Source organism: Empidonax traillii, unplaced genomic scaffold, assembly GCF_003031625.1.
Source record: "Empidonax traillii isolate 1590-97213 ecotype Southwest subspecies unplaced genomic scaffold, ASM303162v1 scaffold124:size1682992, whole genome shotgun sequence".
NCBI lineage: Eukaryota > Metazoa > Chordata > Aves > Passeriformes > Tyrannidae > Empidonax > Empidonax traillii.
The window spans coordinates 962,984-969,194 of NW_020955317.1; positions in this window are offsets into that span (position 1 = coordinate 962,984).

Here is a 6,211-nt window from a genome sequence, read left to right on the forward strand (position 1 = left end):
GTTCTCCCTCACCCCCTCCACATCCCACCCCTCCTTCCACACGTTCCAGAGTGTGCTATCAGCTGTGTCCCATCCCTCCCTGACATACTGTGCTCCTCCATTACCCACCATGTCCCCTCCCACTCTCTCCTGCTCCTGCATCCTATCCTACATCTTCTCCCTCCTTGTTGTGCTCCACCACCCACCATCTCCAACTCCTGCTCCTCCATTGCCCTCCATATCCACCTTCCAGTCTTCCTGTCCCATTTGCATCCCATCCCTCTCACCTGCTCCTCCTTCATTCACCACACCCCGTTCCTTGTTATCCTCATTCACTTCCACCATCTCCTCATGTCTTCCTTCTTCACCCTGTGCTATCCATCCTCATCCTGCTTTGCCTCCAGCTTTTCATATTCATGTCAGCATCTCACCATCTCTTCTTCAGCTCCCACCATCAGTCCTCTACATCTTACCATCATCTTACCCCTGTTTATCTTCCATTAGCTCCCACCTCCACCCCAACATGTTCAACTTCCTCCACTCATTTTCTCTGCATCTTTCTTCATCCTCTTCTCTCTTCCTGTCTCCTCACTCAACTTCCTCCACTTCCCCATCCCAAAGTCCATCCTGACCCTCCACCATTTCTCCATCCCCTCACCTGTCAGTGTCACCCAAATTTGTCTTCTCCATCTTCACATTTCCAATCCCACCCTTATACTTTTCCATTTCCCACCATCTCCTCATCCATCCTACTCCACTGTCCTCCAGTCTTTTATCTTCTTCTATCCCTTAGATGTCTCTTCATCACTCCTGTCATCCTCATCCATATCCCGCTGTCTCCTCATCCTTCCTGTTCTCTGTCTCCTCTCCCTCCTTTCCCTCCACCACCTGCCACATGTCCAGTCTCTTCATCCTCCCCAACCTCTCTTTTCCTCTTCATTGTCTTTTCCACCATCTCCCATACCTTCTCCCTCATCCTCCATCTCATACTTCTTATTCCTCCACCTCAATCTCTCTGAGTCTCTCCTTCCTGTGACCCTCCACCTCCCGAATGTCCTTTTCCTGCTGTTTCACCTCTTGACCTGTCCCTCTCATACTTTACCTCTGGCTATCTCACCATTCCTTGTCATTTGCCTCCCACAGTCTCTCTGTTTTTCTTCATGTTCCTTCACCACCCCCCACCTTCCCATCCCTCCTTATCCTCTAAGTGTCCTGCCTTACCTCACAGATTTCCTCTCCACCCCGTCCCTGATCTCCAACCATCCATCCTTAGCTCACAGCTTCCTCTCTCACTGTCCTTTCATTCTCCTTCATCTCCCACTCCATCCTTACCTCCAATTTTCTCCCAGCCTGGCCTCTCCCATTTACTCTCTCCTCCATCCTCCCTGCACTCTTTTATTCCTGGCACATCTGACTGCAGCTGCAATGTTCTGCTTCCCTTCCTCCTTCCCCTGCCTTGTATCCCATTCCTTCCTGACCTGGGAAAGCCACCACCAGCTCAGCCATCCCTGATGCAAGCAAGAAGGGCCCTTCCTGACATCAGGAAACACTTCTCCCTAGGGCTAGTGAAGCTGGAACTGGTCACTGGGAAAAAGGGAGGATCTCTGCCTTTGGAAGGTTTCAATTACTCAGCTAGATAAAGTCACCACTGTCCTGATTTAGCTTTAGCAATAACTATTTTGAAACATGGAGCTCAACCAGATTCCCCTGGGATCCCTTCATGCACGCACATCTTTGGGAGACTTCCCCAAGCAGTGAAGGATTTCCAAGAGGGGCAAGACATGGCTTTGAATGCATTGCTTGGGATGCTGCAGGACATGAGGAACTATCCCTGCTACTTGCAGTGGCTCCATGGTGCTCAAGCAGAAACACCACACACTGCTCAAGCAGGAATATCCCATCCTGCCTGAGCAGGACCATCCCACACTGCCATCCTGTGCATCTTGAGCAGGATCACACCAGCCTGCTTGAGCAGGACCATCCCACCTTGCTTGAGCAGGGACACCCCAGCAGGACCATTCCATGCTGTTCTACCAGGACCACCCTAATGCTGCTCCAGCAGAACCATCCCATGCTGCTTGAGCAGCAGCAACCTGTGCTTTTTGAGCAGCACCTATTCCAGCTGCTTGAGCAGGATCATCCCATGTGGTGGAGCAGAACCTTCCCATATTGCCCAAACAGGACCACCCCATGTCATTTGAGCAGAACCATTCCAGGCTGTACAAGCAGAACTATCCCAAGGCTGCTTGAGCACCATGAGCCAGGCCAAAGTGGCTTCCTGAAAGACTGCCAGCTCCCAGGTCAATGAGCTATCCCTGAGATGTTCCCTCAGACCCTGGAGCCAGGGGTCCTTCCATCATCTTTGGTTTCCTTCCCTCGGGCTGGTCCATGGCCATCCCCTTCCAATGGCCTTATGGCTGCTCTAGGGCACAAGGCTGCTGGCACTGCTGCCAAGGGAAGGACAGGTCTCCTCTCCATCCCAAGGGAGCCCCATTCCCTGAGGGTCCTGCATGCAGGGCCTCTTCAGAGCATCCCATGTCACTCACGCACAAGGGCCAACCAGCCTCGCTTCTCTGCAGACTTTGCCTTCCAACGTTGGAGGCTTCCAGCCATCCCATGGAGGGGACTCTGCCCTTTCCAAGGTGATGTGTCTGAGGGACTGTCCCACTGCAATACAGGCAGGGACAGGGCAGCCAGTCTCTTGATGGGGTGGGGGTGACATTCCTACCCAAATGCCTTCTTGGCTGGGAAATCTGGGGGAGGGAATTTGCTACCTGTGTTAGGAACTAGCTGAACTTAACATGTCTCCCCAAGCTGGATTTCTTACTCCAAATGTTGTATATTGTACTGGGATTTTTACATTGAATTATTGTAGAAAACAAAAATTAAAACCAAGTCTGTTAAAAAAATAAACATTAAAAATCTCTATGAAAAACATAAACGTGAGCTTGTCTCCAAGTCCTCTCCTTACAAATGTGTCAGAGCAGGGATGTGTCCCCAGCGGTGGCTTTCCTGCATGAGAGCACACCACCCTCTGGTGTCAGCACCGACCTCAGCTCCGTGCTGGCCCTGCTCCAGGCGTGTCCCTTTGCTCCCAGCTCTGCCTGGCTGGGATCCTCACAGATCCTTGCACCTTGCCTCCTTACACCCCCCCAGTCCTGCTCACTCGAAGCGGGTCCCATCCCAGCTCATGGACAGCCCTGTATGGTGTGGGGCAGGACAGGGCCAGGCCAGAAGGAAGCAAAGCAAGAGCAGAGCAGACCCTCTTTGTTGGGTGCTGTCCCCACCCCTCACAGTCCCACCAAGAACTGGGGTGCAGTCCTATTTCCTCCCAGGCTATCTGGAATGTGGGACACACTCCTGTGTCCACATGTTCCCGTCCCGGGGCTTCATGTGAGGTGGCAGGTGTGGGGTTGGGCAACAGCTTCAGGCACCCCTGTGCAGGTAGGTAATGGCTTTCTTGCAGTTGGGTACTGGAGAACCACCTGATACAGCTCAGCTTCTGCCTGGTGCCAGGGGACAGTGTGGGGGGCACATGTGCCCAGTGCCAATGACCAGGCTGAGACCCATGAGACCTGGCTGCAGGGAGTTCATGCCTGGATCCTGCACCCCTGGCACTTCGCAGCTGACATTGCTGGCAGCTCAGACCCTGAACCACTGTCACCACAGGCCCTGCACTGGTGCAACCTCAGACCCCACATCACTGGCACAGCGTGCCCTGCACTGTCAGCATCGCAGACCCCACTGAGTGCCCTGCATTGCTGGCACTGGGGGCCCTGCACGGTTGGCAACTCATCATCTGAGGGCACAGCCACTGCCACCTGCCTGCCCATGGGCCGGTGCCACCTAGGCAGGACACTACTGCTCCACAGGCCACGGTCACTGATCTTCCCAGAGCTCCAACTATCCCTTCCTGCTTAATAAACCAGGGACAAAGGGAGGCAGCCACAGTTCTGGGTGTGTTCTGACATCTGGGAACAGCTTACATGGGGAAGCTGGTTATTAAACCCACCCTCCTCTACGTGCTGCTGCTTGAAGGCACCACCTCTCCCGAGCCGAGTTTCTCTTCCATCCAATCTCTTACTGTCCTGGCCCCCTCTTCCAGAATGAAAATAGCAGCAGCTGGCAGAGCCCAAGTAAACAAATGAGCCACTGTGAGAGGAGAGAGCATCTTTATTAGTTAATTGGCCCCATCGAAGAGACAGACAGACATTTTCTCGTGGATAGATCGCTCAAGAAGCTCAGGCAAACAGCACTAACATGTCTCCTGGGTTTGATTTATAAGCCTGATTGCATTACTAGCTCATCTCCATATAAAATGATTATGAATATATTGTCTGTACTCTGCAGAGGGCTAAATTACCAGGCTCTGATAATCATCAGCTACTCTTTGAATATTAAACAACCTGAAATTCAGAGGTCTCTCTCTCCCCCAGTGACAGCAAAGGTAGAAAGGAAACAGCTCAGGCTTGATCCTTGTGTTCAGCACAACCTGGGCTGTTTTAACACCCCGATTAACATCCCTGGAGCAGGAGGCTGGAAGGAGGGAGGCAGTTTGAGCCCAAGGGCTGTGGAGCAGGCGTGTGCTGGAACCCAGAGCCAAGCCTACGGTACAGAGCAGTTACATTTACAAACAAAGGAGCTGATAACTCCCAGCAGGACTGAAGGGCTGTTATCACGGTGCTGATTAAAATTTCCTCTGCAGCCAGCCTGCTGAGGAGGAGTGTCATCAGTGGGGAGACAGTGCAACACGGTGCTTAACCCTGTGCTGATTCATTTAGCTCAAGTGAAGGGCTGCCCAGTCTAGCCATGTGCTGAAAATTAGCCGAAAAAAAACCAGAAGGCAGATCCACCCCCTGATCACACCCTCCCACTCCGTCTTCTGCGCCTCCCACCCCATCTCACCCCTGCTCTGCAGGTCCCAGGAGCTTTTGCTCGTGTCACTTGTGATTCCTTCCAAATTCTTTGCTCTTTTGTTCTGCCCCTCAATTCTCTGCCTTTGCCTTTGGTTAAAGAAAAGTTTCCCCCTGCAGGATATTCTGATAAAGCTTCCCACTGCCTGTGGCAGGTCCATGCAAGACATAAGCTTGTTTGTGTGCTGTGACATGTTCACCATGTCCATGCCAAAAAGATGCCTTCTCTGATTACCATCACCAAGCTGCTGAAACTGCATAGCCAGACCCTGGTCCAGGCTGTCCTGTTCAGGAGATGGTCTGGGATGAGCGGGCAGGCAGTAGGAGAGCAGGTGGTTTCTCCTCTATGCAAGGACATGAGCCTCAGCCATCACACTGACCTCGGTGTTGCTCTCACACCTCTGTGCCTTCCTGGGTTTCATCCTTCCTGCAGTGTTGTCTCCTGCACACCCAGATTTTGGCAAAGAAGAAAAGACATTCAACTGCAGAATGAGCAGAGGAGCCCCAGAATGAGCAGAGGAGCAGAAGAGCCCCTTCCACAGGTTTCACTCAGAGCTGGTCCCAAAAGCAGCTGACAGTGACAGCACCCCAGAGCTGACCCAAACCATCTCCCACACAGAGCCCATCCCAGACAAACTGAATGCATGTGCTCCCACGGGAGGGCTCTCCCACAGGACACCTGGGATGGGTCTCTGCAGGATCCCTGTGGTGGCAGAGATGGTGAGAAGAGTGGAGAGACCCCTTGGAGGTGCTTTGGCAGCATGTCCTCCACAAGGCATGGAGGCTTTAAGCACTTGCAACTCTCATGTATTTTCGAGTGGAAGGGGCGTTGGATCAAGTGCTCAGGGTGAGGGGGAGCAGGTGGAGGGAGCTCTGCTTGTTTCAAGCTGCCACCTGGCTGATATGCTCGGTGATTTGCATGAACAGGGATGTGATTCCCACACATTTATTGGCAATAAGGCCAGTCAGAAGGCAATGCCCAGTTGGGGCCCCAGACAAGTCAGCTGCTCTCCTGGAGCAGTGCTTTGCCCAAATTAACACAAGTTTCCCACATGGGGCTGCCTCATGCTCACCCCACTGGGATCAGAAGGTCTGAGATGCACAGACCATTTCACACTTTCCAGTTTCTTTCCTCTATCCCCAGCATTTCCAGGACTGAGGTCTTTCATGTCAGGGAAGGTGCAGTGAAGAGTCCAACCACAGCCACAGAGCTGCTGCAGGTGCTGCACTGAAAGGCTGTTTCCAGAGTACCCAAGTAAGGCTCCACATATCCTGGCTATTGACCCTCTGAGTATCTACAAGAGACCTTAATATGCATT